The sequence below is a fragment of the Cupressus sempervirens genome, chromosome 11, assembly GCF_028749045.1.
Source record: "Cupressus sempervirens isolate cs-2001-9-10 chromosome 11, ASM2874904v1, whole genome shotgun sequence".
NCBI lineage: Eukaryota > Viridiplantae > Streptophyta > Pinopsida > Cupressales > Cupressaceae > Cupressus > Cupressus sempervirens.
The window spans coordinates 31,790,635-31,815,579 of record NC_143128.1 but is presented as its reverse complement, the minus strand read 5'-3'; the positions used below and the strand labels follow the sequence as shown (position 1 = coordinate 31,815,579).

Here is a 24,945-nt window from a genome sequence, read left to right as displayed (position 1 = left end):
AAACTCACAAATTGGGACATAGAGAACATCCTAACAAAAATATTTCATTTGCACTATAAGGATTGGAATAGCAGATTACCAGAACTTGTTTGGGCCTATAGAACAACATGGAAGACTACTATAGAATTCACACCATTTGAACTACTATATGAAAAAGTAGCAATGCTCCCCATTGAATTTTAACATAAAACTTTAAGAACTACATTGGAGTTGGACATAGAACTTCCTACATCATAAAGAGAATATCTTCTACATCTTAACTCTTTGGATGAAATGCGTAAAGTTGCTCTGAAGTGCACTAAACTTGTACAAAAACAAAGAAAGTAATGGCATGAGTCCCACATAAGCAATAAACAATTTCAAGTTGGTGGCTGTGCACTCCTATATGATTCTCAATTTAAAGATATATCAAGGAAGCTGTAGACAAGATGGCTCAGTCCATATGAAATTAATCATGTCTTTAAAAATGGAGCCATCCAATTAACTACCATTGATCCAGTGCCTTTTAAATTATTAGTCAATGGTCATAGACTCAAGTTATACAAATGACCACAAACAAAAGAGGACTTCCCACAGTAGTTTCAATGACCAAATTTAAATATACACCAGGTAACTCTTCATGTAGCCGAATGTGCTAACCTTCTCGCTTGTATCTCTTCAACACTAATTTCTATATGCATGCCCATAATAAAAACTTTATGCCCACTTAAAGTTCCAAATTTCTCCATTCACTTTCTCATCTCATCTCATTTCATTATCATCCACCCATCCATCTCATCTCATTTCTTTACCTTCCACACATCCACCTTCTGCGTCATCAATTTCTATTGTTCTCAATAAACACCACAAGTTTGCTTATGGATACTCATGTCGCTACTGATGTATCTTCCATCACCTTTTGGTACATACAACGATCACTTATCAGGTATAAGCTTTTCAAATTATTATTCATTTATAGTACATAGATTTTGCTACTTATATCTAATACTACATTCTTTATATTATGGCAATGTTATGCTAGTTCTATACCTCGTACTTAGTCTAACAAGTGTGGACACTTGTCCAAATTTTGTAGGGGGGAGGGAGCTTACTAAAATCCAATGACATTCCTATTTATCTGTAAAGATTTTTCCAAATCTTCACACTTTCTTTATTGATGGAATTCAGTTGTCATAAGTACACAAGTGTCTAGGTGTCATACCTCTTATTCTTGAATGATTTTATTGTCAGGCTATGATGTGACTTGTATTTAAATTTCAAGTGATTTGAATCCTATTTTTGGACAATTTTCACATGTCCATGATTTATTGTCATTAAAGCCATATTATTGCTCATAATGAATCGTTATGACATTAATTTCCTGTTAAATAAAATGTGAAAATGGTTCTGTAAAACAATAACAAAAGAAGCCTAAATTCATAAGGGGGAAATAGTGCAAGTAGTGTAGACAGTGAAAGTGCTAAGAAACAATGGGTGGAGAATTGTAGTGATGAGAACTAGTGGAACATACTATTTTTCTCTCAGATGTAGAGGCAGTGAGGAGATTTAATGCATGTGGCTGGTTAGGGTATTCCTTAAGTTTAACTGCATTGGATGAAGAAGTAGCCACAAAATTCACAAGGACATTTGATGAGGGAGAAGCTTCTATATGGGGTTTAACAGTGATTTCTATAGAAGAGTGTATAGCAAAAGTAACTAGGTTACCAGCAATAGGAGAACATTATCCCAATACACATGATGCAAGATCAGTTAGGGCTTAGTTTGATATTACCAAGCAAGGTTGCTAAAGGATGTCCCTTGTGCTGCCATACAATGAGTTGGCCATGCACATTATTAGGTACCTTACATGTGAAGGAAGATTTTTCTATTTACATGCACATCATTTTAAATTGCTCAGTTTTATAAGGCATAGTTATCTAGTAAATGTTCCCAATTTCTTATACAATATGCTATGTATTAGTTCTGAAGAAACCCAAAAGGGGAAGGACAATTTTGGCACCCAACATGCCCTAATTAAATTACTCATAGAAAGATCACTTAGGGATGTCTCTCCCATGTCATGGGCAGAATTTTTCCAAGCTAAAACCATACAACCCCTTGCAGCCCTTAATGAACAGCCTAGTGAAGAGAGTGTAGTTCCCATTGATGAACCTATTGATCAAAGCACTCAAAATGTTGAAATTGAGAATGTGCAAGAAAATGTGTCTTTACCTATTCAAGAAACTCAGAAACCTACCTCTAGCCAAACAAAGAGAAAATAGAAATTGCAAGAAGAAATCTTTGTTCTGGTAAAAGAAGAGCCAAACCCTACAGTCATGAGGCAAAAGAGAACTAAGAAGGGTCCTATAGCAGTCACTCTTGCAATAGAGACACCAAAAGGAAGAAGTAGGCAAAAGGCCATGATACCAAAAGAAACCCTCGTAAGAAGAAGCTCTAGAATGAGAGGGAAATTTTCTAAAGAATCCACTTCATCCATGCTATCTACTAGAGAATCCCCAATACAAATTATTCCTGATAACTCTCCTCCTCACCTTGAAACTGCAAACATTCCTAAAAAACCTAATGAGGAATGTAGTGTTAAAGTCAATGAAAATCAAAGTGACACCCCAGCAGGCCAACCAAGTACTTCAAGAAGTACAAATGAAATAGTTCATGAGAAACTTTATCCAAACACTAGCCTAGTTCCCTATAAATTAGCATGGCTTATTGATTTTTTAGAATAGTTATGGAGGGAACAGCTCGAAAGAGGAAAAGAAATTATGAAGAGGATAGTAGTTCCATTACCTTGTAGAAACTCCCTTTCCAGTTGTTTGGACAACATATGTTTGTTGATGCCTTATGGGAAGAGGAGAGGAAAAAGATGAAGAAAGTCATAGCATTCCAAGGTGAAGAAATTGCAAATTTGAAGGAGCAATTAGAAAATTAAAAACAAAAAATGGATCGTGCCCTCAAATTGGTTGATCAAACACTTGCTTGTAGGATGCCACCTAGGATTTATGCTATGTGTTTAAAGGAATAGTTTCTTTTATTCCAACTTATGTTAACCCTTAAGAATATAAATGTAGAATTTAAATCAGCCCAGGAATTTTATGCTTTATATCATACTCTGCCATCTTGGTAGTAGAATTTTCTCTGTGAATTATATGTACATAATTTTAGTATCCCTTCAGAAACCCAATGAAGTCCTTTACTCTATATAAGGGATATAAATTTAAGAACTTTAATGTCTTGGATGTCTAATGAAGCAAACTATGATAGGAAACTAAATAATTACAAAGGTGAGGAAAGGACAGAGCCCTTGCCATTAAGAGCTGAGAGCATTAAACCAGAACAAGTTCTTAGGGACTAGTTTAAATTAACTTATGGGGATAAGAATAAGGGAGTATGGGAATGAATCTTTGTTGCTAGAACAAAGGCCTATGCTGATAATGAGAACTTACCCTACTTTTCATTCCAAAGAGCCATGGCTAGTGTTAGAAGTAGATGGGCCAGATTACTTGAGTCACTTAAAATGTCAGAGCCACATAGTCCCATCAATTTGGAGGCCGCCCTTCACCAAGCTTCAAAGTATATAGAGTTAGGGAAATAGGCTAGACTAGAATTATGGTGCCCACTCACTATGCAACCTCTAATGCTCATGTGGCCTTTATATGACATTAATGCTAATAGGCTTGAAAAGCTACAGGAAGATAGCAAAAGGGAAGTTTGGGAAAGAACAAGAAGATTCTACTATACCTTCAGGAGCAGCAGGAAAGGAAGGATTGAAGCTGGGGAATTCAAGTCATTGACTAGGAAATACAATGCTTGAAGACAAGCATTAATTTACCAAGGGGTAGATGATGAGGCTAATTATTGCCTCTATTTCATGATAGTTTTAAACACTTTGTTAATACTCTATTTTATTTTCATCAAAACATTTGTGAACTTATGGTTACGTAAACCAATGGTGAACCTATGAGTAGATGGTATGTCATCTTTTGCCAATAGCATATATATAATGCAATATTTCATATAATCATCAGAATGTGTGTCCTAATATTTGAATTTAATTTGATAATGCTTATTTGCAAATATCTCTACATTATAACTAACATGTTAGTAATGAAGTTGAAGATGATTGGAAGAATTCAAAGATGAACATTGAAGACAATCAATAGCATTCAAGGGGAAGGATGTTGAAGTTTAGCCAGAGTGGAAAATTCATAACGGTACCGAAGGACACGGCTGCAAGTATGGAGGAGCCATGAAGACTTGTTGTATTCTCTACATTTATTGCTATGTCAAAGCGGTTGTCTAGACTTTATTATTCCCACCTTGAATCGTTATCTTTTATTCTTGCCTTGAGTTGTTATCTTTTCTTCTTTCTCTCCTATGGATTTATATCTAGGTTGTTTACTTTTCTATTTCGGAATAAATGTTGATCTTCTATTTATAGGGATCAAACCAAGTGTGTTAGTTTAGTTAGAAGGAGAAAGTTTATGACAAGAAATTGTTAAGTTTTGGAGTGAGTTGTTTTTATAGTTCTATGTATTGTTCCATATAATGAATTTCTAAAACATAATGGAATAGTTCTTGGTTTATATTCTGTGCTAGTAGATTAGTAGAAGCCAACCAAGGGGGCCCACTTGGGAGGTGGATTAGATTAGAGTAGTGTAGATTTTTTTTCCCTTAGCATCCTTAGTTTTGCAAAGTAGAAGTTGTAAGTTCCTTCCTATAGCATCATACTTTGTGAATGTTCCTCCAGCATTTGTAAGAACAGTTATAGTAGATGAATTGAGTTGGAATAGATGTTAGCATTTCATTACATTTCCAGTATTTGTTCCAGTTAAGAGTCTTAGTTTCCTGCAGCACTAGTGTAGATTATTTTCTTGCATTTTACTTTCCTACAACATAAGCATAATGACTCATTAAGAGACCTAGTGCACATACTGTGCTGACCATTTGAAGTATACATCCCTGGGTTGACAAGATTAAATGCACCTCATGGTGGGGAAAAATAATCCTTAGATTGAATACACTATTCCTAAGTATGGTCTTGAGCATGATTATTATTGTGAGGCGGACGAAATATCATGTGGAATTCGAAGAACTGATGTGAGATTGCTATCAAAATCTCTGCAAATCCTTTGAACAGGTTTCTGAATAACCTTTTGCTCTGTTCGCTCCTTCTCAAATCCAAAATGATGAATAATGAGCAAAAATTGATCATATACCCTTTGAAAACCTTGCATTTAATGCTTAGTGCCTACACAGAAGTAAGCTTGGCATCAACCATTTTTAGAATCACTTGGCATCCATTGATATTTCCATTGCTCAATAGCTACGAAGAGTTCAAAATCCATTAGATGGTCTTGACAACTCGGCATCAACTAGTTTTCCACTCAGCAAACACAAGAAACATTTCATACTCAACAACAACATGGAAAACTTGAAGATTTATCTTGAAATTACAAAAAAATCTTTAATCTTTAATCATGCTAATGCAATCTTTTTAGTACTATCTTCTTTTCAAATTGATGCATGATATAATACTCGAATATCAGTCCCACTTACCTCTTATTTTCTTAGTTTGATGAGGTGTGACCACTTGACCTATTAGGTGAAATGATCCCTACCCTATTTAATGTGTTGCAAACATATTTATTTTTCCATGTCTTGTTCATCTCATCTCTAATGTTTTCAACATTCATTTTGTATTTTCCTTTGTCTGCTTCACAATTTGGTGCCTTTAACTTTGTTGGACAATGCCTACTGATGTGACCAGTCTTTAAAAAGCTGAAATGTGTAGTTTGACTCAACCACCTTTTGTAGTTACCACTGAAGTGTGTCCTAATACAATTCTCAAGAACATGTACATATTCTTGGCAATAATGATAGTTATATCTTGTATTATAATCCCAATTGTAGGAATTGCCATAGTTTCTGACCTTTAGCTTGTTAGATGACCAGATAGTTTTGGATCTGCATTCAAAAGCTTTATGTCCATACTTCTGACAATTGTAGAAATATCTTTCAAATCTTTGTGTATGCATGGTCTTGGTTCTTCATTCATGTTTTTGATGTCCTTTCTTTTTGCTCTTATGAAAATGAGTCATGTTCTTAGGTTTGACATTCTAGTTTGTAAATTTGCTCCTGCACACATTAGCAGTATGTCCTTTCTTACCACAATTATGAAAAATAGTTTTGGATTTCTTACCTTTGATGTTCCTTTCTTCTTCAAATTTGGACGATTCTCCTTCTTTAGTGCTTCTATAGCCCAATCCTAATGTATCATTATTGGATCTAGGGGTTCTCAATAATTTCTCAAAGTACTTGATGGCTTCATTTGGCTTGTTGAAGCTTTTAGCAATTTCTTTTTCTCTTTTCAAGTCACTCTGCAATTGTTCATTTTGCAACTTTAATGTAGTTATCTCAATGTCTTTGACATTAGCATTCATCATTTGTCTTAGAGTATCCAATTGCATGTTGGAGATTCTGGTTAGCTATGTTGACTTCTCTGCTAGTCTATTGGCCATAATTCTTTCATCTTCTTCAACCATGGCCTTGTCTTCCATAGCTTTCTTCTTTTCTTCAGTTACTTCACATAGCATCATGGCTTGAGATTCTTGCTTTAGCTTGAGATTTATGATTTTCTTAGCTTATACTCTATTCTTTTCTATCAGATGTGCAATTGCTACATCAAATTCATTTGAGTCATCATTGGCAAATAGCTTGGTAGTGTCGATCTCTTTATATTGTGTGCCATTCTCTACAATAGCAATTTATTTCCTTCTCTTTAAGGATTTCCTTAATTCCTCTCTGTCCTCATCTAGTTGATGTAGAATGAGTTATATCTCAATTCCTTGATTCTCAATAACCTTTCCCAATTTGTAGACTTCCATTTCAATATCTTTCCCTCAAATTTGAAAAGATTTTCCTTTTGATAACTTAGCTCCGATACCAATTGTTAGAATTACAAATAGGGAAGGTGAATATCTAAGAGTGGGGGTGAGGGGGGTGAATTAGTAGTTCAAACATTGACTTATAAAACTTTCACCAATCATTCATCACATGCATTAATAAGCAAGCTGAAATAACATGTAAAGTAAATGCATCTAAAAACATCTAAGCATTCACACACATAACATCAAATATGATTACCCAGAAACCCTCCAAGTGAGAAGGTAAAACTGGGGTGGGAATGACACCCACAAATATTCACTACTACAGCAATAAAGTGTATCTAATTAAGGTTACAATGGTTTAACCATGAATCATGGTCTGCCCTGTTAAAGGTTTACAAAGACTATTAAGTCTCACCTTGTTAGAGGATTTCAACACCCTATTAGAAGTGTTCCTGGTTAGAGGAATTCAACTTACAATTAAGTAAGCACCCTGTTAAAGGATTTCATATAGTTTGTTAGGGCTACTCTATTAAGACATTTAACTGAAATCACCTATTAGAATGTCTCAGCATAGATAGTGTGATTGGAACTTTCTTGCTTGATAATAGATCACCTCTACACAACATCCAATTGATCCTTCATGATCTGATGTATCAATGTTGTATCCTTATCTATTCTCTATTCTTCTCTAACTAATTCTACAATTCACTCTTACTTCCAAGTCACCTTGAATGCTCTACAAACTATCTTGTTCGCTTCTCCAATTTTCTCACTAACTTCTCTTCTAAGATCGCATTGATTTAGGAATTCATCCTCCTTAAGAAGACTCTGGTGGCTTAGGGTTAGGTATGAATCTACGGTTGAGATTCATCCATTTTTTGGCTTAAACCTTCCCAATTTCTAATTGATTCCATGTAATTGCATAGGGAATATGCATATAGATTTGTCCTTATCTCCAAAAGATCATAATCTATCCTTAAGTCGGCATAAAATGGTTTACATAGTTGCTTGTGCCATTACAAACAAATATGTCAGAAACTATGATACTGGGCATATGAAGTCATTGATGCTAGGCATGCATTGTATTTCTGCTTCTGACTTGGCACCTGCACTACTCGGCATCAATTGTTTACTATGTTCCTAAATCACTCAGCATGGTCTATCTACTCATCACTTGAGTGACTCGACACATGAGTGACTCGACACTCATTGTAAGTCGACATGGTCTAATATTTACATGTTGTGCTTGACATGTATTACTATTTCAACATGAACTTTGTAAATGGTTTAAGTGTGTTGACACTCAATTATCAAAACCAATCTGAGATCAATAGATTATCGGAATGACTTTCTTCTTCTTTTGAAGACCGGTCTAGAGCCATGAATGTGTAGTAGCTGGAAGTGAAACTTGCATGTCACCTATTGTATTTTTAGAAATCATCATCAAATCTTCTAAATTGGATAATTGATTACCTAATTACGTGATGTATATTAATGATATCTTAGGGAGAGAGAGACTCAAAGGAGAAATTACTATGTCATGTGAGGATGTGACTAGAATGTGTTGTTTCACGGTTTGAGGGGTTCTTTGATCATTCTTATTAGATTCATTTCCTTCTTGATTCACTCTATCAAATTTTCCTTTCAATTTTGTCCTCCTTCTTTTGATTGTAAACTTAGCCAGATGATTTAGATATTCATCTTTATCTAGATCATTAGTATCTAATTGCTACATTTTCTCATTAGAAGTTATCTCCAATGCCATTCAAGATGATTCTCCTTGATTACTTCTCCTCTCTTTACTTTGGAATTCATCAATCACTTTTCATGCTCTCATTCTATTGACCCATTCCCTTGTTCTTTTAAGGACATAGGCAGTTCATTCCTTTAGGCTTTTTAACTCTTGAACTGACCAATCAATAGGGGGAAGATATAGTAATTCAATTTTCTCATAGTAGAAGGTATCAACCAAGGAAAATTCATCATCATTTATACCTATCACATCAATATCCACCTCGAAGTCTATTACCTTCCTTACAACAAGCCGCATCCAATCTCTCTTCCTGACTTTGAAATCACTTTCGCAATCTTCCCAAAAGTATCCTAGAGCTATAAAGTGACCAAGATTAGGGGTTAGCTTTAACTCATTAATTGCATAGCCTTTACTATCATAAGGGAAAAACATAGTATAAGGATGCAAATTAATTTTGGCAATAGATCTCTCTATGTTCTTCGCATCTGATGCAGTATCACAACTATAATGTCCAATGTTGATAGGGAAAGGTATCTCATCTATCCTCTTGCTCTTACAAAGCTTATTAATTTGACTAATCTGTCTACATATTTCTATCAAGACCAATTTATCATCGACAAATCTAGCTAGCATAAGGGGATACCCATCATAGGTGGCTAACCTGATGTAAGTGAACTTTGAGAACTATATGAAAAAACTTCCATACTTTCATGCTTTCATCACTTATTTTGGTGAAATTTTGAGCCCATGTTTCCCTAAATTTTTCTTATAGTCAACATTGTGAATGCATCATTCACTCTTCTAAAATGGTTCAGGCTACTATCATATTGTATCTGATGAAGATGGTTGTAAATAATAGTCGTATCATCATATATACCTTTCCAGTTAAGGCCTAGCCAAATTTGGGTGCTTGCAATAGCGTAGAAAAGATAAGAAGTCATGTAGAAAAAATCATTTTCTTGGAGTTCTATGAGTTGCTTATGTAGTGAATCACTAATAATTTCAGCCCAATCAATTTTTTGCTTCCCTTCACAAACCATGTTAATAAATAAGAACATCCAACCTTCAAACTCATGCGAATCCCGAAGTCCTATTATCATACTTAATAGAGTTACCATATTTTCTATATATTCTTTTAACGATGATCTATGGATGGACTTGGATAGTTGAGATTTCCCTTTCCTTGGTTGCAGGAGCCATGATTTGGCAATAATGATTAAACACTAAGTTTTCTTTTCTATATAGTACTCCTTCACAGTTCTTAAATTGATGTTGGCATATTGCACTCTAGTAGGTAATAAAAAAGAAATGTTAATAGAAATGGGATTCAAATGGACAATCATTTTATTATTTGATGAAATGACTTCCTTGGTATTTGGATGATAGGATTTCATGCATTCCAACACTAGATCAGGGAACTATGCTGAGATGGGGTGTCCTCCTGCTCAAGCTATGTCACTTTCCAATATTTTTCTGGCTAAAAGGGTCATGTCCTCACTCTTAAGAGATGAACAAAAATCTTGAAGTCATACACTTCCTAAGATGGTATCGCCAATGTTAGTAAGTGTACTTTTTAAAATGGGAGCATAATCTGACCTTTGATATTTGTATTTCATGGTTTGACTATTGATCCTTCCTATTGATTACTTTAAATGATTTTGGGTTAAATTTATATTAAACTGCCATTTTATTTCAAAGCATTCATGTCTACTTTACAATCAATCCTTCAAAATTGTTGTCTGCATTTACGTACACATTTTGGCAAACAATTTGAGTTTTTTTTCTATGCTATGCATTGGCATTTATCTCATGTCTTTAAGAGCCTTCAAGGCCAAGCCACCAAGTGTTGCAGGTTGAGAGAAGAAGAAAAGTTGTGGCTGAGAGTAGAGATCTTCCTCCAAATAGTTCATGTGCTTTGTCATGGCCCAATGGAGGATGAAAAACTCAGGTCACATGGCTCTCGTGCCTTACCACTCATGCCTTGAAGTTTGGGGAACTCTGTCAAATAGTTTGCATTCTTTTTCCTATCTATACTTCCCAATTACTTGTGGTCAAATACAAAGAGATTGCAGATAATTGGCTTCATACAAAAACCCATCCTTCTCAAATATAACTAGTAATACCTTCACCATATCGACAATCATGTCAGTATCATGTGATAGACAAAGGACTCTGAATGAGTCTTCAAATACTATGGTGTTGGTGTCATACTAAGATTAGGCATAAATGTGGGTTAAAATTTTGGAAGCATTGGATCAAACATATTGTGAGCATGCTTATTCTGTTAAACATCAATTAAGAGTATAGCAACATAATATTTTCAGAGAGAGCCAGATGTTATTTTTGAATCATGGGAGATTATCATGTGGTGCTCTACCAAACATGACTACCATGTTTGTATGGAGATGATAAATTTTCATTACAAATATACATAAAATAAGATTTCCCCTCTATCAAATGGTTAGTGCATGTGCTTGGTCTATGATCGGGTTGATCATAGAAACATGGGATTGGCAACTCATTGCAAGCATGGATAATGTTCCCATATCATTTTCATATACTCTAATCAAACTGGTGCATCTAAATTTGAGCTTACAAGCTTCTTGTTTGAAACTGATGATATATCATTACATAAAACAACTCCACAATCTTTTCAAACAATTTCCAACCTTTATTTGAACTTATCATTTATCTTTGTTTCTTACTGAGGAACTTGCAGGCTTGGATACTGATAGAAAATATTTCCATCAAAACAAAGGAAATAACTACCATAATGTTTGGATAGTTTCAAGTTTCAATTTGTCAATGTCTAAGTCGAAAGCTATCATTCCCTTGCTTTCATCAAAAATCAAAATTGTCTTTGTGAACAGTCATCCTTATGTGACTTTCTTCAAACCATTGATCACATCCTTTTGTTTTTGATATGAAATCTATCTTATGCCTACCTTTGACATGATTCATCTCTCACTTGTTATTCTTTATGACTCAAAGAAGGAGGTTAATAACTATATTCAAAATACATTTTTTGAGCCTCTAACCTTAACCTTTTTGAATGAGAGGTTAAGGTTAATGGTCTGGAATACATGTTTTTAGAATTTATCTTAACCTCTTTTTATTAGAGAGGTTAACATTTCAAAGTGAAACACGTATTTTGGACCCCAAACCTTAACCTCTTTAAAGGTTAATGGTTAAGGTTAATGGTTCGTAATATGTGTTTTGAGAATTTATCTTAACCTCTTTTTGATGGAGAGGTTAAGATTTCAAAGTGAAACACGTGTTTTGGACCCCAAACCTTAACCTCTTTAAAGGTTAATGGTTCATAACACGTATTATGACCTCTAAACCTTAACCTTTTAAAAGGTTAATGGTTAATGATTTGGTTGAAAATACATATTTTTGGTTCCTTCATTAACCTGTCATAACTTGAGACTCGGATGGTGGAATTTGGAAATTCAAAGTGCAAAGTGGAGCTAGTGATTAGTCGGAGGATTTGAAATCATGAAACTACCAAGAATTGGATAAGTCTTCAAACACTTAAAAGATTTGATTTTTATGTCCTCTTGCACATTTTGATTGAAAGTTTTAAAATTTAGGTATGATAAATACTAGGGCAACAAATTTTAAAAATACATTTTGAATAAATAAAGATTTAAAAATTTTAAGTTTTGGAGAATATTAAATTAAAGCCTTAACATGATGGAATCATTCAAAAATATTACTCAAAGAATCTTTCAAAATAATTCTTGGTTTTGACAATTGTCACCAAGCGATACAATGTTTGATCAATAGCCTTTATCTTGTACAACTAATAAATGTAGTATTCTTTTAATATAAAAAGAAAAAAGGTAAAGGCACATTTTTTATTTTTTGTTGAGATATTAACTTGGCTATTTTTCACCTAACAATCTATAAAAAAATTATTTCCATTTATTTCACATTATCTTAAAGTTTATAATCTGTTTCTTTTAAAATTGAGTATAAGATTTTAATATTGAAAAAATAATTAATTCTATAGTGTTTTAACATGTTTGATTTGATTTTTCTTAAATTAGAATATGCAACTTCTACACAACTTGACTATTCATTTTGTACATTTTCTTAATAAGTTCAATATAAAGCTCAGTCTAAATTAGAATAGTACAATATAAGGAAATTAGTTTTGAAAATAAATTGTTCATTTTACATTTTTCCTTATCATTAATAAGTTAAGTATTTTTGAGCGGTATCTTTATGTTGGTAAACAGATTTGTTCTTTCCAGTTTTGTCCTAATTTATGAGCAAATTCTGATTACAACAATTTGGAAAGTGGATTCTTGAAGATTTACTTTCCTTTGAATTATTAGGTACAACTCCCTATTATAGAATTTGAAATGAATTTTGTTTATTTCTAAATCTAAATAGGGTATGTTCTTAACCAGAGAATAGGAAAGGAAAACTAAGTTAAACCTACACAGAATTTAATTTAGGCAAGAGGTAACATTTTGAGGATTAGTCAAACCTAATGAACTCACACATCTTATGAATTTACACTGAACTTAATTGATATATCTAAGAACTAATTGAGGAAAAGGAAGGCTATTTAATAAGAATATCTAAAGAATCTCTTTGAGTTTTAAGTGACAATTCCTATCACATTCAACTTTTTGTATTAAAATAGGGGAAACAAAACTCTATTTATTCCTTTCTTTAATTCCAGATAAAGAGAAACAATAAACTAAAAACAACTATTTCAAATGGAATAGAAAATGATTGATACAAAAATACCATTCAATTAACTCTACAATATCTAGTCTTTCATACCAAACAGTTGTTGACCTCTCATTAATCTTTCATTATCATACATATATGATTCTGAGATGACTATTACAAAAGAAGCTTAATCGGTTCATCTCCTCAAAACTGACAAATGGCAAAGATTCGGTTTGTCTATTACAAATATTACAAAATAAAAATGGAAAGGGAAAAATATGAATCACTTCACTTTCTTCCCTTTCTCTGCTTTTTCCGTATAGGCTTTAGTGGCAACAATGATTGGAATCAACTCTTCATGTTTATGTACATGCACATTTGTGTATCTCAAGAGCTACCTGGAGTCCTCCCAAGCTAGATATTTGGCAATGCCCAATCAATCTTGTAATTCCTCCATGGCTATGTGCACACATCCACCAAGATTTTGAAGCTTGAAAACTTTTCCTTGGCAACTAGGAGTCATCACTGTCAACTCATCTATGTAATTGGTAAAGTTTCATTGCATGATAGTTACCCCAATTATCACTTTCTTCTATCCACTAGACTATGAATTCATATGCAAGCCTCTCATCAATTCATAATCCTGATCTTTCTCCTTCTTTTCTTTTCCTTTAGTTTCTTTTAGTCCTTCTTCTACTGCCATAATCATTTCAGATTTGAATTGCATACTCTGAAACCACTCAACTATGGGCTCATCTCCCTTAGGAAAATTTTTTGCTTCAACAACCTCCTTTATTTTCATTTGGATGATCATTTTCAATAGAGACACACAATCATCACTCTTAGCTTTCACTGCAGCTAAGGTGGCCCTATTTGATGTTATATTATCCTTCTATGTTTCCAATCTTAAAATGGTATTACCAATCTAATCTATAACAAAGAGTTCTTCCACCTTGACCTTCTCAATCCACTCTCTGTCTATTTGTCCAAAAAAATTATCTTCTTGAAGCTAGGAGATAAGTACCTAGACATCTAAAATAGTGGGATCTTTAGTAATGGACACCTCAAAAATACTTTCCAAAGGGGTGGCTAACTATCTTATGAAACTATTTAATTCTTGAATTTTTGCTTTCATCTAGACCTTTGAAAACTTCATACTTTTCAGTTGTCCTTCGATCACTTTGTTAGTAGACTTCCATAAGCTAACTTTAGTGTCATGCTTGGCCTCCCTGAGATCTACTAAATGCATGGTGAAATCATCCATAGTCATATCCTTGATTCTTCCTTCCTTGTTAGGCTTTTCTATCTCCATTATTAAATACCCTATTTTTGGATCCTAGCCAAGTATAGACAAGGTCTTATGCTTCTTCACCTTAGTTAATGTAAATCCAGAATGAATGGCAAGGGATACAGTATATTTTGTGGGAGCACCTTCATCTTTCCTCTTTCTCTTGCTCTCTAGAGTTTCCTCCAACTAGGAATCAGTACCTATCACCTTGGAAGCCATTTCGAGTGAATCTATGCTAAACATCTTCCTCTTGACCAGAGTGATTGCCTTCATGATCAAAGAGAAAACATTATTTTGAGCTTGTGAGACAAGCTTAGAGGACTCCTAACCTTCCTTAGTCTCTATAGTCTTCTTAGCTACTTTTTCTGATTTAGTAGATTCATTGTCGCTACTTCCTCCATCTCCTAAGTCCACCAACTACACATGAGGACAACTTTGAAGCAAAAGTGCAAGGCTTGTAGAAGGAACTGGGCTACTAGTAGGTGAAGGAACTAGGGTAGTAGCACTATCTTTCAACTCTTCTCCCTTCTTAGCTTCTAATTGAGCAACAACCACTAGAGGAGAACCATCTTGACAAGTCTTGGTCAAAGGAATGTTCTTTTTAGGGGGTTTGTCACATCCACCCACCGCTTGAGTTGGTCCTTCAGTGATAGCTAGTCTTACACCCGGTGTGCCATTTTGGGAGGAAGAAGGAGTTGTATTTGTTGGAGAAGCTTGAGTGAATGTGCCCTTACTTCGGCTTCTTTTTTTTGTCCATTCGACCCACATCCTAGTCTTTTTAAAAATTCAAAACATAATGATGTCTAGCTCTTCTGCAACATCTTCATATGGTTCAGAGTTGATAGGAAGGCCTCTTAACTTTGTCAAATATGTATTACTATACATATTTTGTCTGTCGTCTTTTATTCCTTTGACATCAATATCAATTTGATACAATTTCACTTGGCCCACTATGAACCTGGCAAATGCACAGTCTCAACTCTCAAATTCATCTTTGCAATCTACCCAGTAGTCTTCGATCATGGTGATGTGCTTAATCACATTCCCAATCTGCAACACTTCCCTTGCATACCCATTCAACTCAAACATAGGCCTTAAGACCTCATACATTTCTAATCTATATTTCATCTTGAAGGCCTTAAGCATGTTCTTTGCATTAGAAAGGGGCTTCTTTTTGTTGTCCATTCGACCCACATCCTAGTCTTTTTAAAAATTCAAAACACAATGATGTCTAGCTCTTCTACAACATCTTCATATGGTTCAAAGTTGACAGGAAGGCCTCTTAACTTTGTCAAATATGTATTACTATACATATTTTGTCTGTCGTCTTTTATTCCTTTGACATCAATATCAATTTGATACAATTTCACTTGGCCCACTATGAACTTGGCAAATGCACAGTCTCAACTCTCAAATTCATCTTTGCAATCTACCCAGTAGTCTTCGACCATGGTGATGTGCTTAATCACATTCCCAATCCGCAACACTTCCCTTGCATACCCATTTGACTCAAACATAGGCCTTAAGACCTCGTACATTTCTAATCTATATTTCATCTTGAAGGCCTTAAGCATGTTCTTTGCATTAGAATGGGACTCATAGCTAAAAGCTCCCACCTTCATAGGGAATTCATATCCCTTCTTCTTCAAGATCTCGCTCAGCACGTTCACTTGGATCACTTGCCTCACTATCATGATCAGCACAATTATGTCACCAGGATACCTCAATAGCTTCAAGGGGAATCCATCGAAGGCTATAAGATGCAAATATGAGAAAGATGAGAACTGGATAAAATAGCTTCCAAACTAACTAATGGCTGCCATTGCCTCTTGACCGAATCTCCTCTCTAGGCATCCTTGGAGCTCTCTACAAATTCTCATTGTAAATGCATCATTAACTCTTATATATTCTGCATAACTATTTTCCAGTTGCAAACATGGGTAGAACTCATAAGGCTTTACATCATCAAGAAAATTTTCTACTCTTGGGAGACCCAGCCTTAATTATAGAGAAGCTAACATGTAAATTAGAAAAGAGGACTAAAACACTAAGAGCATTGGATAAGTTATTGCTTACCTCATGAACCCAATCAATGTATTATGTATTTGAGTATATAACTTGTACCAAAAAGAAATATCACTCTATGAAATTTAAAGCTTCTACCTCACCTTTCAGCCTATGTAAGAGAACTAGGATGTCTATAATCTCAAGCTTGAGATTAGTGCCAAAGGGAGTCCTAGGGACCTTACTCTTGGTGCTCCATGGCTTTTGCAACCGTGACTACAAAATATCCTTTATTGAGACCATATTCTATGTAGAAAACTTAGAGATGACTACACCAACTATCAAATCTAAAAACTCTTCCCACTCTAGGATTCTGAGGCAATTTACCATAGTTTTCCTATCAATGGAGATCAAGACTATCATCTGGTAATACAATTTGTCTAGTGTCTAGGTTATAATGATTTATACATTCGTATATTGATTTTGAAGCTTGAACTACAACTAAAAAACTTGCTGCTTCAACTAACCCACACCCTCAAAGCTTCTCAATTATAGGATGAATTGGCTCTAATTTCACTCTCTTCTAAAAATCTTGCATATCATAGAAACAAAGAGAAGTGTCTGTGAAATTCTGCAGTGTGGACTTGATTCCATTTAGTCCTTCAAAACCCACAAATCTAGTTGCCATTCTGTCTGAGAATGAATTGAATTTTAAAATCTAGAAGAAGAATAGAAAAAGAACAAGCACAAATATAGGTTATTTGAAAAATTACTATGAATTAATAGAATAACAGTTCAAGGAGAGTGGTATTTTGTATAACTGTTTATGTTTCCATCTATATAGGAGTTTCAACTCACCCATTGATCTTCAGGATTCATGCCACATGAATGAATTAAAGGATAAATCCGTTGAGGTAGTAAATGTAGGGGTCTTAACAGATAACTCAATGTCTTTTCACTATTTAGTTGGCTCAATGGTAACTTTCCATCCTTTCACACTTACTTTACTATTTCCCATTAAGATTCAAGAAATTATGAATAGAGTACTCCATAAGGAAATATCTGCCAAATAAAATTCTACTTAATAGATCTTTCTCACAATCATTAGATTGTCCCCTTTATCATCTTAAGATATTTTGCATGTGAAATGTGGGTTTGATTCTCTTATAAACTTGATTTTCTTTTAGATGCAAAAAATCATCTTCAAGGGTGGAAAACCTACCGAGGAGAAGATGATTTTCATTTCTCTACCCAAGCTTTCTTTTAATTTTAACCTTTTGACTTATTATTTCCTTGAGTTATGAGATATCCATAAAAAGTGTGAAGCTTAGTTAGGGACCCACCTCTACATTTATTTCCTTCAGAATTGCCTTATGTAGAAACTTGTCTTCATGGGTGGAAAACCTGCCAAGGAGAAGACAATTTTCATTTCTCCGCCTAAGATGATTTTGAGAGTTGTGATGGATCTTTAATACTTCTTGAGGAAAATAATCATAGAACAAATAGAAATTTATCATAAGGTACTCTAGCATCTTCTTTTTATGGCTCATATGCATCATTTGGTGCTCTTCACGAGAAATCGCCTTCATGGGTTGAAAACCTGCCAAGGAGAAGGAAAAGTTCAAATTTCTACAAGCTTCTTCTTTTCATGGAGAGTATGATGGGTTGCAAGTAGATATAATCCTTGTGAATGACTATTGCATGTTACGGGAATCCCCATCAGATTAGCTACTAGGCTTACCATGAAAACTCACGACATGAAGGAAGGCCACTTGGTTATGAAATGTGGAGAAGGGGGAGATGAAAATCCTAATGAAGACTCCCTTAACCTAAGAGGACTTAGACTTAGGCTTGGACACACCTACAACTTAATTAAGACACAAAATGTTTCACTTTGCAAAAATGGTTATGGGGTGAAAATTGGGGCAACAGCTGGCTTTGACTGGGGACTTTGGTAGATTATACCCAAGTGAGGAATCCAAAATCTTTGGTTTCACAAAATAAAAAGGAGCACACAACAAAACCTAAAGCAAGGAAAGCAAGGGGAAAAAATAGGAAAACCAAAAGAATAGGAACTAAACCTAACTAATGTACAACACGTGTGTTAGTTTCAATTTGAAATTTGATAAAGCTTCAGATTGTGACCTTATAGGTTAGAGGTAAAAATTCACCATCTTGATATGCCAATTTAAATGAATTATTTTTTAACACCTGATGAATAGTGAGTGCGCCTTTCCACAAGGTATCAAATTTCTAGTGAATACCTTTTGGAGCTCTTTGCTTATCCCATATTAACACACTATCACCTACCATGAATTTATGTGGTCTCACCTTTTTATCAAATAGGTTCTTTATGTGCATTTGGTGTTGTGTTATATGATCTACAATTTCTTCTCTTTCTTCTTCAAGTTTTCTCAAGTAGAGAATTCTCTTTTCCAAACCATCCCTATAGATATCTTCTTCAATTACTTTCCCAATATATTCATAGCTAGTTCTAGATGTAATGGGAGATTGGCCTTGGTCCTATAGACCAATTTGAAAGGAGATATACCAATAGCCCTTTTAGGTGTCATCCTGTCCACCCACAATGCCTCATGAACTTTCCTATGCCAAGTCTTCTGATTGTTAGATACTAGTTTCTTAACAATATTCACCAAATTTTTGTTACTACACTTTGCTTGACCATTTCCTTGCAGGAAATAATCAGATGAATGACTGACTGTGATTCCATGCTCGAAGAAAAAATTGGTGATCTCTATTGAAGAGAAATATGCTACATTATCCATTACCAATTTGATGGGGACACCAAATCTAACCAATATGTTTCTTTAATGAATTCACATACTACTTCAGCAATAGTCTTCTTGGTTGCCTTTGCAGCTTCCACCCACTTAGTGAAATAATTAGTTGTAGTTATCACATATTGGTGACCAGCACTAAATCTTGGGTTGATAGGTCCAATGAAATCAAGATCCCATTGTTGAAAAGGCCCTTAATTGATGATAGGCCTGAGAGGCAAAGAAGCTAACTGGGGACATCCAAAAAACATCTTACATTTCTCACATTTTGACACCCAAGATTAGGCATCTTTAAACATTCCCAACCAATAGTAAGATTGTCTTAATATCTTGAAAGCCATCACTAAGGATGAGAAATGTCCCCCACAGGCTTCATCATGAAATTTTCTCATTTTTCTTGCTATTGTTTGTCCACACACCTGAGAAAAGTACCATCTATAGCCTTTTAAAACAATTTGTCATCCCAAATTACATATTTAGCTACTTTCAGTTTGAGGTCTCTTCTTTGTCTTGTTGTTAAGCGTTCTAGACATTCTTCGTAGGTCAATAAGTAAGCAATATTCTTGAACTAGGAATCTTGCATGCCTATTGCTAATACCAGTTGCTTTCCTCCTGATTCTTTAGTTTCTTCAACAATTCTATTTTTTGCAATTTCTTTGCATAAGACATTGCCTCTCACTAGCTTAGTGAGCTTAATTTCAATATCATATTCTTGTGTCTTTGCTATCCATGTTCCTCTAGAATTACACCCTACATCCTATTGTGTTAACACAATTTTTACTGCTACATCTAGGACATAGACCATGGAGTGCAAGTGCAAGATGCAGAATCAAAAAAATTTAAGTGCTTTGACTACTATGAAGGCACATTTCACGATTTGAGTACTTTAGCTCATGATTCTTTAGAGGGATGCTCATAAAAGCTATTGGGGCTTGTATCCCTTTGTCATTATCTTGCATAAGTATTGTTGATAAAGTGTGTTCGAAGGCATAACAATAAATGACAAAATTGCGTTTATAATCTAGGTGACATAATACTGGGGCATTAGCAATGGCAGTCTTAATGTTCTAGAAAGCCTGTTTCCTAGCTTCATTCCATTTAAAACTTGAATTCCCTTTCATCATGTCTACAATACATTTAGTGGTTTCTAAAAAATCTGGAATAAATCTTCTAAGGAAATTTACCTATCCAAAGAAGGACTTAACTCCTAATTTGTTTACTAGCAAGCTTAACCTTCAGATGGCCTCTACCCACTTTGGATCAATTCTAATACCTTCTTGAGAAACTATATGACCTAGAATTTTCCCTTCCATAACATAGAAGATGGGAATTTTTGGATTGAGTGAGATTCCATGTTCTCAACATTTTTTTAAGACTTTCTTCAAATCTTTTATGTGATTTTTCTTTCCTTTGGAAACATGGTGAGGTCATCCAAGTATATGACTATAATCCGATCCTTAAGATCTACAAATATTTTGGTCATGCATCTTTGGAATGTAGCACTAGAATTAATAAGTCTCAAAGGCATTCTATAGTATGCAAATGCACCCCATGGATTAGTGAAGGTTGTTTTGTGTTGATCCTTTTCCTCTACTTCTATTTGATTGTACCTTAAAAAATGGTTGAGCATGGACATCACTTTAGCCCCTGCTACTATTTGCAAAAGATGATCCATATTAGGAAGGGAAAAATTGTCTTTCAAAGATGCTTGATTCAAATTCCAGAAATCAACACAGATTCTTATTTCTCCATTCTTCTTCCTAACTAGAACTATATTAGCTGCCCATGTGGAATGATGAATGGGATAGATAATCCTTGCTTTCAACATCTTGTCTACTTCCCAAAATATGGCATCAGCTACTTGAGGGTTATAATTCTTCTATTTCTATTGAAAGGGGACTGCTTTAGGTTTTAGAGGAATTTGATGTTTCACTTTCCCATCCATGTAGCTTTTCAAGTCTTCATAACTCCAGGAAAATACATCCTAGTATTGTATGAAAAGCTATCTAGTAGCTTCTTTCTCCTCTAGTGAACAACACTTACCAATATTGATCATTTTAGGATTATGGACATCACCAATATTCACTCCTTCATACTCACCAGTAGTAGGCCCCTTTTCTGCCCTCTTTTTCTTTATGTAGGCATCATGTCTATTAAACAATTTCTCCAAAGATACAAAGTCTGGGGGAATGATATTACCTCGTAATTGGACTTCACCCATTTGATTTTCGTTTGGCTCGTGATATGAATCTTCATTATTTCCTTCATGTGGAATGATGAATGGGATAGATAATCCTTTCTTTCAACATCTTGTCTACTTCCCAGAATATGGCATCAACTACTTGAGGGTTATAATTCTTCTGTTTCTATTGAAAGGGGACCGCTTCAGGTTTTAGAGGAATTTGATGTTTCACTTTCCCATCCATGTAGCTTTTCAAGTCTTCATAACTCCAGGAAAATACATCCTAGTATTGTATGAAAAGCTATCTAGTAGCTTCTTTCTCCTCTAGTGAACAACACTTACCAATATTGATCATTTTAGGATTATGGACATCACCAATATTCACTCCTTCATACTCACCAGTAGTAGGCCCCTTTTCCGCCCTCTTTTTCTTTATGTAGGCATCATGTCTATTAAACAATTTCTCCAAAGATACAAAGTCTGGGGGAATGATATTACCTCGTAATTGGACTTCACCCATTTGATTTTCTTTTGGCTCATGATATGAATCTTCATTATTTCCTTCATGTGGAATGATGAATGGGATAGATAATCCTTGCTTTCAACATCTTGTCTACTTCCCAGAATATGGCATCAGCTACTTGAGGGTTATAATTCTTCTGTTTCTATTGAAAGGGGACCGCTTCAGGTTTTAGAGGAATTTGATGTTTCACTTTCCCATCCATGTAGCTTTTCAAGTCTTCATAACTCCAGGAAAATACATCCTAGTATTGTATGAAAAGCTATCTAGTAGCTTCTTTCTCCTCTAGTGAACAACACTTACCAATATTGATCATTTTAGGATTATGGACATCACCAATATTCACTCCTTCATACTCACCAGTAGTAGGCCCCTTTTCCGCCCTCTTTTTCTTTATGTAGGCATCATGTCTATTAAACAATTTCTCCAAAGATACAAAGTCTGGGGGAATGATATTACCTCGTAATTGGACTTCACCCATTTGATTTTCTTTTGGCTCGTGATATGAATCTTCATTATTTCCTTCATTACCTCGTAATTGAACTTCGCCCATTTGATTTTCTTTTGGCTCGTGATATGAATCTTCATTATTTCCTTCATTAAACTATTTTTTAGAAGTAGCCTTGTCATTTTCTAAAAACAACTACAAGCTCTTGTCATCCTTAAAAACTTGCCAAGATTCTATATTATGTAGAATAGAGGCTCTATTCATAATCTCGAACTGATATTTCCTGTCTTTGAATTCCAGATGGGGTAACAATAGAGAAGTAAAAACCACTAAGGAATCAGCTTTGGTGTTCATCTCCCTTGGTACTGCTTCAATAGCGAAAACATATAGGCTTTCTATTTTGTCCCAAACTCTATTTCTATAGTTTTTCAACTTGTGATTCTTTATGAAGTATTGACATTTAATTTATCTTACAATGAGTTTTGCATCACCTTGGGCCTTCATGATCTTTATTCCTTTCTCCTTTGCTACCATTATCCCTAGTAGTGAGGCCTCATACTGTGCAATGTTATTTGTATTTCCAACTTGAATTTGAAGGCCATGGGTTCAAGTTCTCCCTCAGCTGGTATTAACACCACACCTCCACTAGATTCTGAAGAGGAACAACTTCCATCAAATTCTAATGCCCATATGTTAGTTAAATATTCTTTCTTATTGGGAATTCCCTTTCTTATATTTTCATTTACTTGTTTATCTAGAGCCTCTTCAGTAAACAACATGTAATTACCAAACTTTAACTCCTGGTAGAGGATCTAAGCTTTAGGATCATCTAATTTCAAGATAGTAAATTTTGCCTTTTCTTTAGGTTCCAATCTAACTTTCTTGTTCCCTATGGGTATGACTGCTTGGGACCAGTCTAACTTTATTTCTCCTCCTATTCTCGGCAAAAACTCCTGCTCAAAAGAAGCCCATAACTTGCTATAATACCTGCCACTAGGATAGTCAATAATAGTTTCTTCTCTAGATGTGAAGCCAATGCTACCTGGGCATTTTTAATCTATCTAAGCAAGGGGACTTGTTTGTCATCCATAGAGTAACACCTTCCATGGACTTTAGTGAGATTGAAACTCAGGGCTTTAGTTATATAATAAGGCATCACATTGTTTGATGCACCTAAATCTATTATGCAATTACTCAATTTGCATCCATTGATATATAGTGAAATATAGAATGGATCAAATTTTTTCCTAGGGAAGGTTGCTAAGATAGTGGAATCCTCTTGATTAAATAGGTTAGATGTAAAAGTTTCATCTCCTTCTTTAATGGTTACATTGTGATTTAAATCTAAAGTATTTTCTTTACAACGATCTACTAATCTTTTTAATTTAGAGGGATGAGACTTCAAGTAATCTATAGGGAAGATATGGATTTTTGACTCTTCATAGAATTGGATGAAATCAAAGGGAATTTTGTCCTTACCTATTTGAGATGTCGATGCTCCTTGATCAATGTGAATATTATTTGCTAAAGGATTGGGATTGTTTCTTAGAGCATGACTAGAGGATTGATTCTTAAGCCTTTGACCTCGAGTTAACATTGTGTATGAAGTTCCATCAATGGTCACATAACATTCACCTTTAGGTTCAAAATCTAACTCATACTCTAAAAACAAATTTCTTGAGTCACCATTTGAGTATGAATTTGACTCTGAATAAGGAATTGTAGTATTCAATTCATTGGCGGATAACAACTGCATCATACGAGTAGTTTCTGGGAAGCTCTCACTATCATGATCTATTGTCAAATAAAAAACACACTTTTTTCCTTTCTTTGGTGTGGCCTCAATCACCATCCTTGGTTGTAAACCCTGCAAAAATTTCCCATCATTATTCCTTCTTGGTGGATTTTGATAATTCTGTTGGTAAGACTAATTAAGCCCAAGTAATTGTATTTTAACTACTACTAGCTCATTTGACAATTTCTGAATCATCTCATTTGATGATGTGGTATTACTAGAACTACCTTTAGTTTGAAGTTACCACTTCCATTTTCCTATAGATATCAAGTCATCTTCAAATTCCACTACTTTCTTTTGCGCATCTACCAAATCTTTGAGATGTGCTTGTCTTAAGTCATAATTGATATTTGGGGGCATCAAACTGATGAAGAATGTTTTCAAATTACCAACAGTGGGTTTGTTAGCAGTAAGAATTCTACTAGTGATTTTATTGAAAGTAGCAACAAAATCCCTCATACTCATGGTGGGTTATTTTTTGATGGATGTCAGCTGTGTTAATAAGACATGTTCATCTTCTACAGTCTTGAACCTAGTCTCGAAGGCCATTCTCATTGTATCCCAATTGGTAATTGAGCCATCAT

The 24,945-nt window shown here is 34.7% G+C and overlaps 1 pseudogene; it reads left to right on the top strand.

Moving 5' to 3' along the window:
* LOC149528093 (uncharacterized) overlaps positions 1–3,788 on the top strand; it is a 55,621-nt pseudogene extending 51,833 nt beyond the window's left edge.
* Positions 3,789–24,945: the final 21,157 nt, after the last annotated feature.